The 23,766-nt window shown below is 32.1% G+C and overlaps 1 protein-coding gene across 1 annotated transcript in view; it reads right to left on the bottom strand.

The window, feature by feature from the left end:
* Positions 1-23,127, bottom strand: part of LOC108917037 (zinc finger protein 570-like) — an 89,271-nt gene extending 66,144 nt beyond the window's left edge. Inside the window, exon 1 of the mRNA XM_023454362.1 lies at positions 23,048-23,127. The gene's annotated coding sequence lies outside the window, so the exon portion shown is untranslated. The remainder of the gene's footprint in view (positions 1-23,047) is intronic.
* Between the last annotated feature and the right edge of the window lie 639 nt (positions 23,128-23,766).

Consider the following 23,766-nt stretch of genomic DNA (forward strand, 5'->3'; position numbering starts at 1 on the left):
CGCCTCAATTACCAACATGATGCCTTCAATAAATTTTATGACTTTGGCGTCTGCCGCTTACGTTTACCCACTTAAATTATATTTTGATATACGCTGTAGATAAATGCAAAAGTTGATAGATGTATTGAGAGAAAAATAGGTAATTAGATTGTTCTACTTTTCTTTCATTCTGATACTCAAGATCGTATATTGTTCACTACTTTCTTTCAATGCTAAAAATGATCTAAAAACCTTGGCAGCTTCTTCCATACCCTTTATGTTGTTTGCGATGAAAATGTATTAAACACAAAAATGATTCTACAAATAACGGACTTCAAATACCTCAGCGAATTCTGAGAAGCATGACAAGAAATATTCCCATCAGAAAACTGATGTTTACGATAATTTATCACTTAAAGTTTTTTTAAAACCTCTTGGATTAAAAATTCTGTTTTTGGGACATCTTATTTATTATCCTACTTCGTCACGTTCATAACTTGCAAATATTACACCTGACAGTCACTGCAAATGTTTACCATTTTTTTTATGGTGACCAAAAACTAGATTTATAAATCTCTAGCAATCTGGAATTGGAGCCAACACGTTGCTTTGAAATAATGCAAGTCATTGGCTTCCTTGAATTATTGTTAAAGTAAGTTCATGCAAATTGCTTCTGTTGGTTGTAACCGAAGCAAGAGATTTAAGATAAAATCAAGAAATAAGATTGAAATGATTGAAATATTGGTAGGAATATCACATCTAATTATAGATCAAGTAATGCATTTAACAATACAGTAATTCTTTAACGATTGGCCTTAATCTCTAGTCTTATTACAACATCTATTACACTCTTACGTCTATTATGTAACTCAAATTGATCCCTCGTAAGAGGAGATAGTCTATACGTTACTATGTCAATGGAAAACACACAATACATACATCCTTATAGGTCGATTGGTACGTGCACTTATACACCTTATATACATTCTTACTTGTACATGCCTTCTATTTTTCTTCGAATAAGTTTTCTTTATAATGTGTTACTGACATTTTCAAGTTTTAAGCATTTAATTTGACACTTGCTACTGACTTTAACATTTTCGTCACCAATTTAACTATACTTACTTCATGTTTACAAACTAGGAAGGATTTTGTAAGGATAACCACATGACAAAAATTTCCTGTCATTGTCGAATAGTCTGTAATGTTACTTTAATCCAATAACTCTTCAGCATCAGTATCTTCTGTGTTGTAGGTACATTATTTTTTTTTAATATTCACAGAAATCAAGTTTTGTGTAGCGCGAGAATAATATGGTGGAGCTTCCCTGACATACATTGAGGTACTTCTTCAAAAAGAGTTAGAACTAGTCTCTAATAATGTCCAGTCAGGCAATATAATAGAACCTATTAAAAAATTGTTCAGAATGAAACTCCAAACATTAATGAAGAAGTGGCCGCCCGTGTTCGAAAATTTGGAAAATTAATTTCCTTTTGCATAAAATAATTAGTTTTTCATTCATCTTAATCGAATTAAAAACGAATTGCCAGACAAAACAAGACACTGAAGTTTTCATTAATTTTTTTACAACTATTTAATTTAATTTTTTTTTTTTTTAATTTTCGAACAACCCAACTTATCTGGCGTTTTAACCTGAAGTATAAATATGTATTTTCAATAGTAATGCAAAATGCCAGACAAAAATAAATCGTTTAAATTAGAAAAAAAAAAAAGAAAACCAAGTTTTCAGTAATTTTTTTGAAACTTTTCAATTCATTTATATATTTTCGAACATCTCAACCTCTGGCATTTGTATATAATGTTTATACGCGCATTTCTCATTGAAATTCAAAATGCTAGATAAAAATAAATCATTTAAACTTTAATATATTTTTTACGAATTTTCTTTTGTCTGGCACAATTTATCCATTTTCCAAATTTTTTGTGACAAGAAATATGGGTATTAATTTTAAGTACCCGAGATACCAGACAAATAGTAATCACTGAAAAATGTTAAAAATTTTCACATAATTTTCCACAGAGAAACTTGACTCCGAACATTGGAAACCGTCTTCCAATTTATTTCTTTCATTTTCATAACAAAAATATTCATTGTTTCGATTGTCAGACAAAAAGTAAACGATGATTATTTTTTCTTCTTGAAAGTTCACCCCTATATGAACCACCCTTTCGGCTATTTAAAACCGTCTGGCATTTGAAAATTGTTAGGTACTTATTAATGTCTATTTTTGCGTCAACTGCCAGACACTTTAAGATGTGTGAAAAACTAATTATTTTATGCAAAAGGAAATGAATTTTCCAAATTTTCGAACACGGGTCGGCCCTTAAAACTACCCTTATTTTCACTAAGTAACTTACTTTTTTCAGAACTCAAAATGCCAAACATTTTTCGATGATGCCACACCCATGTGCGCTAGCTCAGTCTGTACATATACAGGGTGTCCGGTAAGTACCTCCTAATCTCTCGGGAGTGTATAGGGGAGGTCAAAATAAAACTAGTCCTTCCTATAATTTTTTTTCCTAATGTGCCCCCTAACGGAGTTATGGGGGGTCAAAGGGGTACCTAGAAATTAACGTTTAGGGTTATAACTTTGAAACCACCCTGTATATTTTAATAAAATTTTCGTACGTTGTATTACACATGGAGCTCTACGATTTGATGCTAAAATCAACTTTTTGCTATTATCAGGTGTCCAGAAACGGACTGGCCCTATCACAATTTTTCTCAAAATTTTGACAGAAGTAATTTTATCAAACTGAAAATATTATTATTAGATACTCTGAAGGTTTTTCTTTAAAAATGGTACTCTTTATTTATTTCGAAAAAATGAACGGTTTGCGAGATAAATCGGTTTTGAAAAAAATTGGTAACAAATACAACAACAATTAAAATTTATTTTTTTTACATATTATTTCATGCATTTAATTTCTTTAACTTTATCAAGTCCAGAAATCTTTGAACGGGTTGGCTATACTTTATGAGCAAGTAGTGACCAATTAAAAATAACATTTGAAAAATAACTTACTTACAAGACATGCAACAAAGAACATTCAACAATGAACAAAGGTACCTAAATGTTACTTCGGTAGATGTTCAAAATGAGCACCCCGTACTTCAATGCACTTTCTAATCCTACGAATGTTTTCCCGGTGCACTTGAAATAATATTCCGTGATTATTGCGGAGATGGTCACAGTTCTGTGTTAGCCTCAGCAGAAGTTCCTCTCTACTATTTACGGGTGTTGAATAAACGTTATTTTTTAAATGACCCCACAGAAAAAAGTCTAATGGGTTTAGGTCGGGCGACCTAGGTGGCCATAATACAGGTCCGCCTCGACCTATCCATCGATCACCAAAAACATTCGTCAGATGTTGACGTACTAAACGATCAAAGTGGGGTGGTGCACCGTCATGCATGTACCACATTTCAGTTCTTATTTGAAGGGGCACTTCTTCTAACAAAATATTTAGATTTTCCTCTAAAAATTGCAAATAAAGAGCACCATTAAGTCTTTGCTCCAGAATAAATGGACCAATCAAATGATTCCCGATAATGCCAGCCCACACATTCACCATAAACCTTTGTTGGTAGCGAGTTTGAACTAAAGCGTGAGGGTTTTCTTCATCCCAGACATGTAGATTATGCGAATTAATTATGCCGTCTCTTGTAAAACCTGCTTCATCGGTGAACAAAATAGATGTACCAAAATTATGATTCCGAATATGATGCTGTAAAAACCAATTGGCGTATTGAAGTCTTTTTGGATAATCATCTGGAGACATAGCATGTACTTTTTGGATGTGGTACGGGTAAAGCAATTGTTCTTTCAGAGTTTCATGTACAGCCCATTTTGTAACATTGTTTTGCGCCGCAAGCTTCCTTATGCTATTTGAAGGATTATTAGCAACGTCTTCCAATATTTGTTCCTCTACATGAGGGTCTCGTACTCTCCTCGGGGCTCCTGCTCCACCACGGCGTGGCAAAAAGCTTCCTAAATAAAGGATTCGGAAGAAATTAGTTTCACTAACGTTTTTCACTATTTTTTTTTACCTGTTTCTCTTAAACTACGATCAACTCTTTCAAAAGTTTTTGGACTCGGCAAATGTCGACCCGGAAACCTTTCCTCATAAAGTCTTCTTGCCTCCACGGAGTTGCATAATGCTTCCCCATAAATTAGGTGCATATCAGCATATTCTGCACAGGAATATTCTTCCATTTTTAAATGTTATTTCTAACGGCTTAAAACGAATACCACAATAAAATTGAATTTTTATTCTGTCACGCGCCTTTGACAAGTACTTTAAAATCAACAGGGTCTAACAACGAAAACAATAGAAAAGAACTCCATGGAGACAAGAGCAATAATAATTTGTAGATGTATTTTGGTCATAGATGTTGATTTTACAAGAAACGGCATTATTCATTCCCTTAATTCACCACCAGTAAATGTTTATGGTGAATCTGTAGGCTGGCACTAGCGGGAATGATTTTATTGTAAAAAAATAAATTTTAATTGTTGTTGTATTTGTTACCAATTTTTTTCAAAACCGATTTATCTCGCAAACCGTTCATTTTTTCGAAATAAATAAAGAGTACCATTTTTAAAGAAAAACCTTCAGAGTATCTAATAATAATATTTTCAGTTTGATAAAATTACTTCTGTCAAAATTTTGAGAAAAATTGTGATAGGGCCAGTCCGTTTCTGGACACCTGATAATAGCAAAAAGTTGATTTTAGCATCAAATCGTAGAGCTCCATGTGTATTACAACGTACGAAAATTTTATTCAAATATACAGGGTGGTTTCAAAGTTATAACGCTAAACGTTAATTTCTAGGTACCCCTTTGACCCCCCATAACTCCGTTAGGGGGCACATTAGGAAAAAAAATTATAGGAAGGACTAGTTTTATTTTGACCTCCCCTATACACTCCCGAGAGATTAGGAGGTATTTACCGGACACCCTGTATGTATAGCTATATAGCTTGAGTTTTTATTTCTTCAACAATTACTTACGCTCCTTCTATCCACTACCAAATCGTCGACGATTTACTTTTCGTGATGAAATCAGTGAACTACTGACAATTCCTTGGGAAAACGGGCGAGTACGTCAGTTTCTAGACCGCGACTCGCTAGGAATATTAAAACAATACAGGTTCCGTTGCTCTGCTAAGGTCATGGTGTTATGGTTATTTCCAGCGCCACAATACCACAATACCAATGCGAAAAGTGATGTTTAACCGTGTCACATTTCATTCAGGGGTTATCGTAAACGGTACGCACTGGACGATTTCATTATGCTTTGTCATGAATGGAAGGTAATAAATCGTTACGTGGACTCGAGTTTTATTGTCGAAGATAAATTTATTAAGTGCTTCTCAGTGCTGCGAATGGCCCATTAAATTGTTTTTTTTTCGCTGATCGTTTTATTGACTTCTTTTGTTATTGGGACCTGTTCCTCGTATATGCAATATACGCTGAGGACTGCTTGGGACTAATAGGAATCGTTAAGTTGTTGAAAATATTAAATATTTATTGCGATAGAAAGTTACATACAAATTTATATTAAAAGCGAATGTTTCAAACGAACCATGTAATTTTAAATACAAACACTTCTAGGAAGTAAATTTTATTAATTATGTACTTTAATGAGAAACCGCGAACAGTCAACGAAGAATATAGATTAGAACAGCATCAGTCATTACTGTGCATGCGTAAGGTGGTGTCAATGTGTATTATTACGGATGAAATGAAAAGTCTCACTGACATTACACTTAGAATTTAATTGCCAGATTAATTAACCAAGTGTTAAGAAGAACTTAAAGTGTTAGCATTAGATAACAAAAATTAGTTTATTGAATCGTAGAATACTGTTTAATTTAAAATTATTGTATCCACATAGATTTTATTTATTAATTTATACTTAGACGAACCGTATAGCGAAATGTATAAAAATGCATTGTTGGATGCCAGTTAACCAGTATTTTGAAAAGTATAATAAAAATTCAGTACTTTCACTCAAATATACATAAATTCTTCACGTAAACTTTGTATTTGGTGGTGAGTGAGTTTAAATGTATATTAATTTCGACTAATTTACATGGCGCCGTGAAGATGGCACCACTTACACATTGATTCTGTAATCTCGACCACAGTTGATAGGAGCCCGTTAGATGCTTCAGAAAAGCGTGATTGCCAGGAGAACAGGCCTTAGCCAGCGGCGGCGGGTCTCAGCTGGCGGGTCTCAGCCAGGACAGGGGGAGGCCACGCGAAGTGAATTAATTTCAATACTGTATATCCCAATTAATCATTTATAAGTGATTTATTTTTTTTTCAATATTTGAATATTTATTTAATTAAAAAAGTCTGAGTAAAAATGACTCAATAATAGTTAAATTTAAATCATATTAGAGAAAAAGTCAACTCTAAATTGGTTTTATATACACAGTTTCACTCAGTTGTCATATTAGTAGAGTGAAATTTTCACTCAATCGGTTGTGGGCAGAAATTAATACACAGTGAGTAAAATTGAGTAAAATTGAGTGAAATTTGAGTGAAATTTTTTTACAGTGTAGATATATGAAGACATGTTTTTATATTTTAATTTATTTTACTTGGTTTAAATTATTTTTTAGAATTAAATATTTAGTATTTTCAGTCAAATAAATAAGTTAAAAAAAGCTTTTAATTCGCCATATACAAATGAATGAAATTGTTTCATATAAATTTTATTTTCTTAATTTTAACCCTTTTCTCAGTGTAAATGTAAATTATAAACATGAATAACAAATATTTATTAACACGAGAAACAGGGTATTTTGTAATGGCACAAGGAGAGAGAACTGAAAAATATACAAGGTGTTCAACTAAAAAATATACAACTTATCTAGTCGAAAATTTATGTTTTAAAAATATATTTTTGAGATCTTTAGGGGATCATACAACTTTTATTAAAAACTTTTTTAAAAAATACGAAAATTACGAGGGTCATCATTTTCGATGGAATACATTTTTGCTAAGGTTTATTACATTACAAGATATACGTACTGTAAATGCAGTCTTTAGAATTTTGTATCTCATTTTTCGATGGAGTTTTTGATAAAATTGTCCGTAACGTATTACTGGTTTGTAAAACTGTCCTAATGTTAAACAAATTACTATTTTTTTAAATATTTCAGATAAATCTCTCGAATATAAGGTATTTTAACTGTACTTTTTGAGAATTATATCTTTCAGTATTTTCAAACGTTCTATCAACAAATCCTTATGGATTTTAATAATCTAAAAATACCTATATTTTTACGAATTTTATTTCATTTTTAAAAAAGTTCTTTTCAAAACACATAATTAATTTGCGTTGTGTCTGTCATTAATCTTTGTAACTAAACTTCTAAAGGAAGATAATGTGTTATGCTTTTCAGTATCTAAAGTGAATTGACCTTATCCTTTTTATCCTTTATCACTTCTATGGTTCAAAAAACTATTTAAATAATCGAAATTATAATGCCAAATTGCGCGAAAACATCATAAACGTATTACCACCAAGCGGTTTTCTGTTAGTTTCAAAAAATTCCATAAATTATATAACCACTATTAAGTTTTATCTTTTGTAACATTATTTAGTTCTTTTTTATTCAACTGGGTTTTCTGTCACACTAAAATGAAAAGGAAATACTTCTTACACTAAAAGAATAAAAGAAGTGAAGTGTAGCTTTTATTTTTACCTAACGAGAAAAATCACTCTATTTTTTAGTACATATTTTTTACATTAATGTTCATCTTGAAAAGTTTAATGGTTTTCGTTATTTAGATAAACAGAAATACTCTCGCGTTCAACTCTTAGTATTCCTAATTAGGAGAAGAAAAAAGTAACAATCCCTAGGTACGTGTCGTTTTTATAATATAGAAAAAAAGCATGGCGCCTGTAAAATAAAACAATTGAATAAGTACACAGCCACACAAAAAAAAAGTTGTCTGTACTTTTCATTCGACATATGTTATCTGTAGTATTTTTGCCTCCTGATCACGAATCCGGTGTCAGAATTGAGCTATCTCATGACAGGAATTTCCTAACATCAAAAAACAGGTAAAAAGTAGCAAAAATTCATGAAAAAGTGCTAGGAAAAATACAAAATTTCTTTATTCTATATTCAAATTTTCATTTATATAGTTAAGACCCCGCCCAATGTGAATCTGCGGTCAGAAGTAATGGTTCTTTTTCTAACCTCAAAAAAACGGGTCAATTAAGGTCAGATATCACGAATTTTCAAACAATAACAGATTCGCGCCAAATTTGGTATACCGGGATTTTCTGGGTCGCTGATGACGGATCCGTGGTCAATTTTGCAAAATTCAAGATGGCGGATCCAAGATGGCCGACCAAATTTTCAAAAAATAACAGAATCGCAGCAAATTTGGTATACGGGGGTTTTCGGGGTCGCTGATTACGTATTAGAGGTCAGAATTGCGATATTCATTTTGTAATATTTTACTTTATTACCTGAGTACCCAATCATGTGCTAACCTAGTTTAATTTGACTATATTTTGTTCGTTTTTCTGTAAAAGATCTATTCACGGGTTGAATTTTGTAAATCTGATCTCGTTTTCGTGATCAGTGACCTCGAAAACCCCCGTATACCCAATTTGGCGCGATTTTTTTGAAAATTTGGTCGCCCGCCATCTTGAATTTTGCAAAATTGATCTCTAATTCGTGATCAGCGACCCCGAAAACCCCAGTATACCAAATTTGGCACGAATTTGTTATTTTTTGAAAATTTGTGATATCTGACATTAATTGACCCGTTTTTTTGAGGTTACAAAAGGAACGATAAATTCTGATTGCTAATTCACATTCGGCGGGGTCTTAACTATATAAATGAATATTTGAATATAGAAAAAAATAATTTTTTGTATTTTTCCTATCACTTTCTCATTAATTTTTGCCATTTTGTACCTGTTTTTTGAGGTTAGGAAATTCCTATGATGTGATAGCTCAATTCTGACACCGGATTCGTGATCAGGAGGCAAAAATACTACAGATAACATATGTCGCATGAAAAGTATTTAACTTTTCTTTTTTTGTGTGTGGCTGTGTTATTATCAGTCCAAATTAAGTTAACAACAAAACAATTTCTACAAATCAAGATCGGCCGATTATAAGCTAAAATTAAAATAATATATTAATTTAATTCTATTTAGGTAATTCCATAACAATTCAACATATTTAGTTTTATTTAGCCATATGAAAACCAATATGGCGTTCATAAAAAATAAGTTGATTACAGCATCTTAAAAATGAAGAGAGATAGAGGAAAATATTTCTGAATTATGGTATTGGTTATGTATATGCATTATATTTAATATTTTCCCTTTAAATAGTTCTAATGTAATACACATAACTATTTTTTGCATAATACAAATTTCACCAACCGTTTTAGTATTAATTCCCGTTTTGATATGCAATTATCAATGTTTTTTTAGTTTCACACATATTTAATTTCGTTCTATAATTATATTTCCCATCTGTTACCTCCATCTTTTCATATTCACTTAAATATACTGAGATTTATACTCTGATAACTGATTTAATTGCCTTAACGCTTTAATGTATTTAATAAATTAATTTTTCAAATCTCACGAGAAAACAGTTACTATATATGTATGTATATCTTTAATGAAAACTCAATATTAACAGGATAATGACAAACAATCCCAAATAAGGTACCGTTTAATAACGTTTACTGATAGACATAAATTGTCGAGGAATTCGAAACTGACATGTTATTATCACTTGCGACTTCTCGTTTTACTTTCGTAATAAGCGCGATTTATTCTGCTTTCCTCGAGCTCGACTGCTACAAATAGTAGTATGCCAGACATGCCGTTGGAATGGTAATTACGTTAATGGATCATTTCTAATTGCAGTTTTGATAGCTGCGTACTTGTATCGGAGTGTCAATAGCTGAAATGTTTGCGGTAGCTACCCAGAAAACAATTTGCCATTATATTTAAAGGATAGTTTATGACGCAGCATATTGTGGGCACTTTGATCCCATTCAATCGTTTTCGGTGACCTTGGATGGACAAGCGCTGATCAGAACCGTAATAAGAATTTTTAATTGGACAGGAAGCGTATTAATAGGTAATAATCGTGATAAATATGTAATTTAAAAATACTAAAATAATTAATTTGAAGAATTTAGTTATTTGGCCATAAAGTTTCAAATTTGTGCTTACTAACAGTTAGTTAATTATTAAATATACTTTTACGGCATTTGAAAAAGGGATTTACTAATAGTATACATCTACTGTAAACGTCTAATTATCACAAGTGCTATGCCACAACTCGTCCGGCAAGTAATATGAATAGAAATAAAGAATACCATAAAAACATAAGTTAATTGCATAATTATGTAGTAACAATTTTAATGGAACCTGAGATTTAGCTTCAGTTAATTTAAATTACTAAGTTGTTTAAAAGAATATATGTTTATGCTTCTGTAATTAGATTAGAAAAAACAAAACAGTTTAATATTTCAAACGCGGCTTTTTTTATGATAATTCGCTTACTTTTGGGACAAATAAAGGATGTTTCTTACATATTTATTTAATTTATTGTTGAGTAGTACTTTCCCACATTATTATACGTTAAAACTATTAGTATTACCATCAGTTAAATTCACATTTCTTTTATTTTATTAATAATATAAGTCAATCTGATATGTTCGCAAGGTGATTTCAGTGGTGATCCAGTGGCGGCTCGTCGTATGAAGCAACTAAGGCCGGGCCTTAAAAATTGGCACTCCCACCGTATATTTTAATACCTACTATGGCACTATTAACCTAGATAAACAGTTTGGTAAACTAATTTCCAATTACCTATTACATTTATCAAAAATCAAAATAACAGTATAAAATAATTGAATTTTGAATATTTCGCCACTCGCCATTTCCATCCATTACTCCCCACTAATCCCCACCATAGCGAGGCCAGAAATTCTTTGCTCGTAGGCGCCTACAATATGCTACAGTTCCCCCTCCACACGAGGCGGTTAAAATAACGTGAATTAGGAGGGAACTGAGGCCGACTCAAAGCTGCTTATAGATTCAGTGTTTCTGTTCGCGCTCGCGGTTAATGTACGTGTCGCATAGTACGCGGGTAGTGTTTGATGTCAATGTGAGGGATAGTACAAAGGCTTTAAGGATAAGGACAAGGCAGGTATTAATTTAAAGCAAATAAAAAACAACTTCCTTACAGCAAAACAAAGTAAGACTAAATTTAACTAAATTTAATAGATACTTATTATATTATCAAATACCTACATAGGTAGCTAATAATGAAACTATCTTACAACATTGTTTTATCTCTTGAAACAGCTTTTTCAAGACGTAAACTACTGCTCTAAACAAATTAAAATCACTAGTAACAGAATTTCTGAATTAAGAAACGAAGAAAAATTTAGAAATATTTTTATTGTGGGAAAAATATTAGTGGACTACCAAGTAAACGGGGCAAAAGTTGTGACGAATTGGAAATATTTTTCCCATAATTAAGTACCTACTCGTTTTGGGAATTTACATGATTTAAATATTTTTGCTTTAATAGATTCCTCAAAATTTCCCGAATATGCAAACAAATTTCCAGAAAAATCGTTTGAATGTTTTTACAAATGTTTCCAAACGTTTTTGAAATAGATAGGTTGAAAAACGAACTTAATATTTTATACAGAGACGAACAATTTCGTAATTTAGATGTTCAAAAAACTATAGAAATATTATACAAGGAATTTAAAATGGTATTTTCGGAAACAAACAAATTGTTTTGCCCAGTTTTAACAACTCCTGCAACAAGTGTCTCGGTAGAAAGAAGCATTTTGTGTCTTAAGCGCATTAAGACTTAGAAATACGATAAAACAAGAGCGCTTAAACAACAGTGATGACGATAGAAAAAGAACTATTGCAAAGTCTTAGTACTCATCCTCAATTTTATAAAGACATTATAAATAAATTTGCAAATTTAAAAGACGGGCAAATAAACCTGTTATTAAAAATATTCTCTATGTTTTTAAAATATTTTGTTAAATGTGGAGGCAAACGAAAAGCTGGCGGCGTTGTTTTATATGTAAATAGGTACCGAAGTGGGCTGGCTACCTTATGAAAATTTGTTTTTATACTTATTTATCATATTTTATTTTTTTAATATTCATAAACCAAGTAGGAACAATTTTGTTAATTATAAGGTAAATATATCACTGTTTTTTTGTTACTTTTAAAGTTATGATATTATATTATTAATAATACAATTTTTTAATTTACGGTTATAGTAGGGCTATTGGCGAAAATATCCATAATAAAAAATGACGTGAAATTTATTCCTATTTATTATTTGACAGCGGATTAATAAAATATCCAAATAGTTGCATATTATTTTTTATAAAATCTGAATGAAAACCCTGCTCGTGAACATCTATATTTTCTATAATATATATTGTAAATGCAACTAAATATTTTCAAATGCATTTAGTCGTTCGACCTTGAAAATTTAAAAATTTTTGACTGCGACGGTTTTTTTTCTTTCTTGCCCACCTAGTAAAAAAGCTACGGGCCTCATCTATTCACAATGTCACGAGCCGCCACTGATTTGATCGCAAACGCAATTTTTCAAAATACACATTCGAGAATACAATTCACATAAGTATGTGTGGTAATTTCGTTAAAATTGTTTGGTAAATAGTCCCAGCTGTTATAAAAAACTTGTTTACTGACCATAATAGCGTAACTTGTTTCATTGTATCATTAATAGATATACTCATTTTTCGTTAATTAATTTGATAAAATAATTCAATAAACAGGAAAATGTATTTAATAAGCTAGCTAACTGTATAAAACCAATAAAGTAATTTAAATTAAGAAAAACGATTTCGATAAAAGATACATGCGCTAACCATATGCCTATAACACAGTTGTAGGCATATGGCTATAATTTTTTTTTACAAATTACGGTGAATTAATGTTCCTCGGTCCCTAAAGGAAAATACCCACGAAATTTATAAACTAATCTATAACCCAAATGTTGCTACTTTTACAGAACTCAAAACCCACGCCTTACTAACCATTTACTACCTAATTACTTTTCAATGTAATACTAAATATTAGACATGAAGAAATTATTGTCTCAATGTCCTGTATGGGACGATATATTTATGCGACTAGTATTTTGTCAAAAATACGAAGATTTGTTGATAATTTACGTCACTATTTGGTTTTCCTTGATGAGACCAGGTGGGAAATAGTTAGATAGGAACGGAATGTTATTCAGTTATTTTTTCTAATTCTAGCTCAAGGCATTTTGGTCACACATAAATATCAGATCGTCATATCCCAAACTTGTTTCACATAAAATGACTAGAATATTTAATTCTTATTAAATATACTCCACATTTTAAGAAGAACTTAAATAACAAATCGAAAAGTGAAATCCGTATTAAATATATATTATGTTCGATGCACCATAACAGAATTCGAACCTTCTAAACCAGAAACCACAATAGGTATATTTCCCCTGTATCAGACAATGCAATTTTGTTGCAGGGATTTGGTTGCCGTAATAGAATCCATTTGAAATTTTTCTTATCAGACTATGCAATTCTGTCCCGGCAACTGAATTGCATGAATTAGAACATCCGTGCAACAAAATTGCATGGATTCTAGTTACTTTTATGAAGTTTTTTTTATTACCAACCCAGCTGTTGTTGGCTGTTGATCATAGTTGTTGCTAGTAACACCGTTGTTGGTAGTAACACCACTATTGAAGCTATTCAGCAATTTACTTTTAAATTTTCATCCATTGCAATGTTTTGTTCGAATAAAATATAATTGTTTACAAGATACATACAAGAAATTTTACATGTTGGTAACACTAAAACAAATTGCAGCAATTCTGTCCCATTATGTAATAATAAGCATGCAATTTTATACACGCAATTTTGTCGGTGCAACTAAATTGCATTATCTGATACAGGCTTTAGGTTTTAGAATCCGAATCCGACACATTTGAGACGATATTTAGCTATATTTGAGGTTATGTGACATCTCGAGGTAATTTTAGGGTTCAGGAGTCTGCTGTATTATAGCTTTTTGTGTTTGCATGTATAGCAATCCCTAAGCATAGGGTTATAGTGTAATGTTACATTTGGATTCAACGATTCATCATCTCGGAATTGATAGCAGAAATGTGAGATGAGTAGTTCTCTTCGGACTGGATGCTGAAAAATAAGTTTATAGTGGTCGTAATTTGAAAAAATTCCTTCGGAAATCTCTAGTATCTGGTTTTTATACTATACTACGAAGTCTAATGGTCATATTTAACACTAATTGTAAGCAAACAATTGTATACCCTATCAAATATGACTTCTATGTGTAGCCTTTGGCTAACTTCATCAAGTCAAAGTGGTATTTACATTCTCAGCAAGACTAATGTTGATTGAAATATAAAAAAATGTTTCTAGATTTTATGTTCTTTTACCTAACTTTGTTAAGTAACTAAGGTTAATGAACATCAGATATAATTTAAATAAGATATGTATTTTGTTTGTTTATTATACAGTGTGTCTCAAAATTCATGCGCATTTCGAAAACCGGCAATTTTTGGAAAAATCCTACATGTGGGACACCAAATTAATCAGAAAAACCTAAGCTTTCATACGGTCCAATAAAAAAGGTGGTTGCCATTTAAAACTGCAATTTAGAGGAAGTATATTATTTCTAAAAAATATTTACATTAAATGTGTACGTATTTTTTTATTAGTACGTACTTATGTGTATATATATACAGAGTTATCCAAAAGTCCCGGTACGGCAGAAAAACTTTCGAAGAAAGCATTTTGAGAAAAAATGTTTCAGACAAAGGACAAAGGAAGTGTAAGGATTTTTCCCTGGCTATCTGATAGTGATCTTGGATTTGACCTTGACTTTGACCTTCAAGGTTATTTGAAGACCAAGTTAAGTTTTCTAAATGGGAACCCCTATTTTTTATTGCGGATTTGGAAATAGCAGGAAAATTTACGTACAAAATTGGTCTTGACCATGATTTTGACAATGACTTTCAAGGTCAAATGTGGGTCGACTTCCAAAAGTCCCGGTATGGCAGAACTTTCGAAGAATGCATTTTGGGAAAAAATGTTTCAGACAAAAGTATAAGGATTTTTCCTGCTCTTTCCAAATCCGCAATAAAAAATAGGAGTTCCCATTTAAAAAACTTAACTTGACCTTCAAATGACCTTGAAGGTCAAAGTCAAGGTCAAATCCAAGGTCATCATCAAATAGCCAGGGAATAATCCTTACACTTTTGTCTGAAATAATTTTTCCCAAAATGCTTTCTACGAAAGTTTTTCTGTCGTACCGTTACTTTTGGATAACCCTGTATATCTAGATTTAAAATATTGGATATGATCTCACTTTTGGATTTTTATGTTAATAATAAAGATTATACTTTTTGTTGTAATGATTATTTAGTTAATGTTAATTATTTATTCAGATTTAGTTGTAATTTTCTTAATAAAAATATTATTGTCAGATAATCACGTATTAAATATTTTTCTGTAGCTTGTTACAACTGTACGTTGATGTGTTACAATTAACACCGGTCCAGCATCGATTTTAAGAACTTACAGCACTGTTTCTTTGGAAAATCTTTTTATCGTTCGCTGTTAAATTTAGATTGCATATCGATTAAAAAATATGTATCTATCAATAAAAACTGCTTGAAAGTATCATCCATTTGAAAGCCATTCCGTTCATAGTTTTAGGGCAAGTTTTTATATTCCTCCGGTGAAAGTGCTTCCATCAGGCTTAGGGCACACTAAACACTAAATTTGACCTCCATATCATACACATAATGCTTTACTTTATACAAAACCGTTAAGTTTCCGTATTATGCACTTCGAGCACTTTTTATAGCACTCTCGTCAAAGTCAGGTGGTTCTAACCCAACACGAATTTGACAATATAAAGTGCCATTAGTATCAGTCAAATTAATTCCAAGAAAAAAATGGTGCAGGATCCTGTGGCGTAGAAACTAGAAACCAGAATAACGTTTTAATGTGTCGAGTCGGTAAAGAGCTGTATCGCTGTGTCATTTCGTCCATCTGATAAATTTGTGGAACGCCTCAAAAATTAAAAAAATTGCAATTTTTTGCACCTTACATTCAGCAAAAAGGAAATTAAGACATAATTAAAGACGGTACAAAGGTCGCACTATTGCTCTACTTTCAAATATCAGTAGATTGATTTCTTTGAGAAGAATGCCAAACTGGTACCGTTACGGTTTCTTTCGTTAAACTAGAAACTCATTTTGTCTAGAAAAAAAACAGGAGGACGGTCAAAGCACCCAATAGCGTATTATATCCTCCTAAAGCAAATCGGATGAAACAACTTTTATGTTTACCATCAAGTAAAGTAATTCAAACCATGGAAATCAATCTCTGTAACGGTGAATAAAAAACGCGAAAAAGTTCAATGGCTTCTTTGTACACCTTGGATCTTATTTTCCGTAATATTTGAAATTCAACCAACATACTTTATCCGAAGTGTAAAATGTATATTAAAAAAATTTTTTTTCAACAATTTAGTCAGTTGAAACACACAGACACGTATGTTCAGAAAATAACCGAACTTTATTTTTTTAAACTTTATTAATTCATTTATTCATTTTATACATTATTGGTCTCTGTCTCTTTCAGCTTCGTTTGATACGGCCTTGATGAATTTGCTTTGATATCATCAAGTCTGAAAACGGCGTCCTCTCAGCACTGATTTTAATTTGCTAAATAAGAAAAAAGCACTAGGAGCCAAGTCTGGCGAGTGAGGAGGGTGACGGAGGACAGTAATCTGATTTTTAACATAAAACTGACGAACTGACAAAGCTAAGTGTGTGGGCGCATTGTCATGGTACAAGAACCATAAGTTGTCCCGCTACAACTAGTCTCTTTTTTGTCGCTGTAAAACACCTTGATAGTACAAATGGTTCTCTGTTTCATCTTGAGGAAAGAATTCAAATTGAACAATTCCATTAAAGTCGGAAAAAACAGAGAGCATCACTTTGATATTCGATCCTTTGCCAATCCATTGTGATGATTGAACCATTATCTCAATGTCGTAGCCGTAAACCCAGCTTTCGTCTCCCGTTGTGTATTATGTTGTATTGGTAAAAGTTGTAGAGCGGAAAATTTCCTACGAAAAAGGTCTTATACATTTTCTTGTGAAAATGCATCCCTATCGAGATAAATCGATTGCAAAAGATAATCTCCGGGAATGCGCGAGGAGCGGCGAAAAAACGATATCTTGCGTCGACGTTCGACAAATTCGTTCATAACTCATGACAGACAGCATGAATCTTCAGCATGATTCAAAAAAAGTTTTAAAGGCTTCCCCTTTAAAACTTTTGCAATCGATTTATCTCCATAGGGATGCATTTTCACAAGAAAATGTATAAGACCTGGTGGCTTCAAAACCATGTAAATACACCTTTTCATGATTTTGCATTTTGCCATTTTCCAATATTTTCCGGATTCGCTCGCCTGCAGAACAATTTTTTTTCTGAAACTACTATGAAAGAACTACATATTCCAACAGAAATATTTAACTGAGGATTTTATGTGATCTATAATACTTGGCGTCTGGGCTAATTCGAGATACCTACACGGTGTTAAAGTTTCCAAATAAAAAATATTTTCTGCCATATCTTCACAATGCGGTGACGGAATTGAATGTAATTTACTACAGACACTTATACTTAATTAGACCTTTTATTGACTGTAATATTACCCTTGTGGCTACTGAAGGCCCCATTGTCCCATTGAGCCTGTTACGTTAACGAATTTGGGCTCATTTGTACGTTTTATTGAATTTTCCTAATAAAGTAATCTGTTCATTTGATGAAAACCTCCTGGGTTTAACCAGTGGGGTGCTACTAAAGCGTCCACCAACTTTTTCCAAGAAAAGGATACGCCATTAGCGGTTTTTTGTAGAAATCATTTTATTTTTGGAAAAAGCATGAAGCTAAATAATAAAATAACATTAGCAAATACATCGAGAAAGTAATTAAGTAACGCGTCCTATAATAATTATTCAAAACGAAGTCCTTCCGCATCGATACACTTTTGACATCTTTTAATCAGGCTATTATAGGAACTCATCATGACATGACGAGGAAACACTTTTCATTCATTTAACGTAACAGTACCAGAATTTAACCATTATTTCTACTAAAACCGCCAGTAGCGTATTTTTTTCTTGGGAAAACGCAGCGGCACCTTTAGTAGCACGCCACTGGTTAATATCACAAGGTTAATATTGCATAAGGTCTAATTAAGTGAACACTCTGTAGGAAATTTCATTCAAATCGTTCAGCGCAATATGAAGATATGACAGAAAATATAATTTTTTTTTGGAATCTTGAGCACTCTGTATCTCGCATACCACGCCCCCCAGGAAAAAAGTTTATTGAGCAAACTCTACTTATTTCTTGGCAACTAATCTATTCCTGCAGTTTCTGTATTTAAAGTGAAATCACCCTGTATATGTTTTTTGTATTAATTATATTTAGATGTATCGTTTTTAGTTCTTATTTTGATTAATTATGGATATGTAGCCCATATAATAGTTATTTTTAGCAATATCAACAATCTTGTCTGTGACGCTAGATACCTTTTGCATACCTAGACTTCTGGTATCGAACATTGACTTCATTTTGAGAAACAATTCTTGAATTTGTTTGAATAAGCTTAATAGCTTTACAATGGAGCAAAAATCTTTAACAAACATAGATAGTATGTAGATAAACAATTCAAAAAAGTGTGTAACTGCGTATAACAAGAATTCCAGCTTTCTCTCAAGCCTCATAAATTTGTAAGTGATTTGAATATCTAATGTAATAGAAATAACAAGGTGCAACAAAATATTCCTATTTAATAGGTACCACTACAGTGAATATAGGTAAGTACCGAGAAATTTGGAAGAAAACAAGAAAATACTTTGACAAAATGTACGAGTTTTCATTACAACGAAAATTTTGAAAACTAAAATTGAAGCATCTCTAACCTACTTACGAATACAAGTTTATAACAAAAAATTATAAAGAAAACAGAAGTCCTAAAATGCTGAAAGTCTTTGCGTTTACTTAATTATTTTTTTTAAGATGTTAATTAAAGAAAGTTAAGCAGCCTTATATAGATATATACCTATATACAGGGTGGTCCTTAAGTAATTGTACATAGAAGTATGGTAGATTTGTGACTTTAAAATATTACGATTTGAGCCAACTTGCCTTAATAAAATATTGATAATAAGAAAGATACAGTGTTAAAAGTGAAATTTCAAAATTTATTTTTCGCAATAACTTGAACGTTTTTGGACATTTATACAAAAAAAAATTAACTGGGGTTTTTTTGGTATGTTAAATCATAATTTGCTATCTAATTTAATGTATTTTTTGAGGGCGCCACATAAGCCACATGTGTGGCATAAATGTACGCTCAACTTTTTTGCCCATCAAGGTAGCGCTCTTTTGGGAAAAAAATATTAAAGGCACGGCATTGTAAGAACAAAAATGTATACTTGTTAACAACCTCTAAACTTAACGGTTTTCGAGATAATCGAATTTTAAAAATCGGCTGCATAATTCTTCTAATTCATTACGAGAAATATTAACGTAAACGTCGTATACGCTTATCATGTTTTTACATCAACAGGATGAATATTAACGTAATAGTAGCAGCTGACATCAAAAATTTAAAAATTTTAAAAAATTTTAAAAATTAAATAAAAAGTTTAATAATCATAATTAGAAATGAATTTTATACATATTAAGAAAAGAAATAACTAAGCTAACTAACATTACAAGTTTAATTATGTCAAAGAAGTGTTCGATATGTCCACCATTCTCTTCGATGCATTTATCCATACGTTCCATAAAAGATGGCCTCATATTAAATAACATGATTGGTCCAAAAGAAACTGCAGTTGCATTTATTTCTTCCCAAAGTTGGTTGCGAATATTTATGGGACTTTTATAAACAAGTTGTTTCATTGCGCCCCATTCGCCAAAATCGAGAGGATTAAAGTCTGGGCTACGTGCTGGCCAAGGTAAATTACTACCACGATCAATTCAGCGTTCAGGAAAGTTGATATTTAAATACGTTCTGACTTCTCTCATATAATAAGGAGGTGCACCATCTTGTATAATCCACATATTTTGCCTGAAATTTAGTGGAAATTCTTCCAAAAGATCAATGAAGTCATTTTGTAAAAAATGTAAGTAGTTCTCACCATTCAAAATATGCTGGAAATCGTATGGCCCTAAAAAATGGTCACCAATGATCCCACACCATACATTTATTTTGAATTCGTGTTGAAAATGTCTTTCTCTTTTAAAATGAGGATTTTCAATTTCCCAGATAAGATTATTTCTTAAATTAAAAATACCACGGCGACTAAATGTTACCTCGTCCGTAAATAATATTCTATTAATAAAGGTAGGTAGGGTTAAGATTTTGTCTATTTCGGATATCACTTGCAAATTGGTATCTTAATGGTAGATCTGCTGGCAATAAATTTTGCACAGGCGTAAAATGGTAGGGGTGATATTTATCGAGGTTTAGTCTTTTTAAAACTAAAGTTTTACTGATTCCTAAAGCTGAAGATAACCTTCTTGTACTAACTTGAAGATCATCTGCAACGTGAACCAATTTCATCTTCTTGATCAGGTTGCAGCCTGTTTGGATATCTTCTGAAATATTCCTATTTCGCAGCACGTCCGTTTAAATATTGCTGGCAGTAAATAGTAACCATATATGAGATATCGAGTAATATTAATGTTATAGGTACCTAGCTAAATTCTATAACCACAAATAAACGGAATTTCCTGTAAGGGGAAACGAAACTAGAATTTTTAAAAAACGATTTTCGTATAAATAGTTTAAACAATGCTTTACTGTGTCAGGAATATAGGAAAAATGTTTTAGTTGGTGGGAAAATCGTGAACATGAGTTTTTTCGAGGTATAGAGCGCATCCACTTGCTGAAAGCTGCAGGAGTGCTTGTAACTCGTGATAACGCGTGCTATAGTTAGCTATTATAGAGGCTAGATTGAGTCTAGGATAAAGCCGATAAAAAGAGGATGAAGAAAATGTCAATTTTGAAGGCCAAATATATGGCATCGCTGATTGAAGGCATATGCTGAATGACAACAAAAAATTTATAAATGTTTTTGAAATTTTGTATAGAGCTTCACATCGTAGGGATTTTTCGATTGATTAACAATTTTCAGTATTATTTTAAGAATTTAATGCAAAATTTTTCGTCTTCGATACTTCTCTTTTGAATGTTTTTTTGAACTAAATTAACAATTATATTTTTTTAATCTCTCTACGATGTTCACTAGTTTTTAGTATATAATATTAGAAAATTGTTGTGTTTTTGTTCCAAGACCATCCTTAATAACTTTTCCGGTCATACAGCCTTCTAAATAAAAGATGTAGTTGCTTGCCATCACCTACACCCGCCATTTTGAATCCAAATTGTTGGAAAAAATTCACAATAGGTCGCGAGTGCAGTGGAAAAAAGTTGTTTAATTATGAATCGTGTGCTCTCGAAGATTTATATCCTTACTACCTGAAAACATGTACAATATAGCCTTTTTTGTTCCTGGCATATCTTGCATAGATTTTTCCTTCAAAATTCCCGAAAATCTAATGTCTATAGAGTGACATTATCCCTTACCTAGGAGTAAATACTATAATGCCTTAATTAATTATGTAATTAAGGTATATGTCACTGAAAGGTTTCTGTTTATTCATGAATAAATTCAAGAAGCTCTTCATAAACCGAATTCACAAATTTCTTCATAAAGGGTTTGGTTTTACATTGTTTTAAACTTCGTGAACTTCTTTCAAACAAATATAACACTATACTTTCGAAAGTAAATACATTTTGATGAATATCTTGAAAAATCTTATTTTTTTATTATATATAACAGGAACAAATGTATCTCAACTTTGCATTACAAATCCAGTATCACTCTGTATACAAACATGTTGAAATAAATATGTAAACAATTTATTGTAGCATTTGTTGGTACTGAATTTCAAGGTAAAATTGATTAAATCCTTCATGGATAAAATCAGGAAGTTATTTGACAACGTATGCATTACACTTGTCTAACTTCTTCATGAAGCGATTTCGTGAACTAGTTCATGAAAAAATTTGCATTGTAAGAGCTAGGTAGGTATTTGAATATCGTAGTGACATCAACGCTGGCTTAAACAACGAACCCACTCAAAATTCTACAGCTGTTTAATATACCTAACCTTACGTCTATGATATTTAGGTATTGAGATATAATTCCAAGAAGACGCCTGCGCCACTTTCTTGGAATTAACCGCATTCGACACCCGGAGTAGAATGACACGGACGGAAAATTTCAAGGCACGCCCCTGCTGTGGTAAACTGTCACAGTATTTCCTATAGCAGAACTTTATTGGCTTAACTCTCAACAAATATCGTACCTAGGATAAAATTCTGAATTTAATTTTCTTTGTTTGTTTCTAAGTTGAAATTTGATTAAAAAAGAAACAACTTCGACATTGTTTTTTTAGTATAGAGAATTAATATTTTGTCCCCTTTCGGCATTTAAGTACTCACAAAAATTAAGAATGTGTTTGTTAACTTGTGCGTAAGTTCTAGATACTAACAGGTATGAGATTTGACGGCATCCCGAACATATAAATTTTGTTAAAATCTCTTATATTTATGAACATGGAGGGTTATTACAATAAAATTTATCTGAAAGAATATTTTGATCAGTATTTTCTCAATTGTCTTTATTTTAAGTTTGTTTTTTCAATTTTTCAAATTTTTTATCTCGGAAAGAAACAAAAAAAACGTTTTTTTAATTAAAAAATGAATCAAATTTCCTTAACACGCATTTGTTTTGACTTAAAAACACATTTACCGAGAAATCTAGCAATCCGCGATGCATTCCTTTGTCTTACCTGTTTGAAGATGCTTAAAAAAATATAAAATCACTTCCACCAAGATTCACTCAACTCAAACCAACACCACTCAACTGTCACTTAACAACAGACGATCAAAAAGCCACTCGACATCGCCTACTACGAAAAAGCTTGTTTATTCAGCGGCGGTTTTCAAAGCATCACTGGAAGCCGACGCCAAAGAGAGGCCGCGCTTTCCAAAGCGCGCCGAAGCTATCTAATAAACCGTATTGTTCTCGTGACGAGACTGATATCGAGTTTGTTGTTGTAGACGATGTGGTTTATGAATCCCTCCTACTCTTCGGCGACGCGTCCACGGACCGATCTTCCTCGTCCTTGTCGGCCGCAAGGGCTAGAACCGTTAACGCGAGTTGGCGGTGGCCGCGACGCGCGTCGGTTGTTCTATTGGTGGCCGGCTTGATCTCGCCGAACGGGAAAATTGGCGTTGCGATTTGTAGGCTGGTGACGTTAATTTGAAGATCAGTGAAGAAGCAGTGCTTCTGGTTTCAGTATTTACTTAAGTTTATAGAAAATTCTTCATATGAGAGTGTCGGTACCCAGAGGAAACGGTATAATTCTGAGAAATATAACTAAATTCATATTTTTAACAAGATTTGGTGTAATGAATGTAAAATTATTATTGTTTTTATTATTATTTTAATAGTGTATACAGTACGCGCCTAAAGTATGGAATAAATTCAGTAAAAACGAAACAATTT

This window comes from Anoplophora glabripennis, unplaced genomic scaffold (assembly GCF_000390285.2).
Source record: "Anoplophora glabripennis isolate ALB-LARVAE unplaced genomic scaffold, Agla_2.0 scaffold69, whole genome shotgun sequence".
Classification (NCBI taxonomy): domain Eukaryota; kingdom Metazoa; phylum Arthropoda; class Insecta; order Coleoptera; family Cerambycidae; genus Anoplophora; species Anoplophora glabripennis.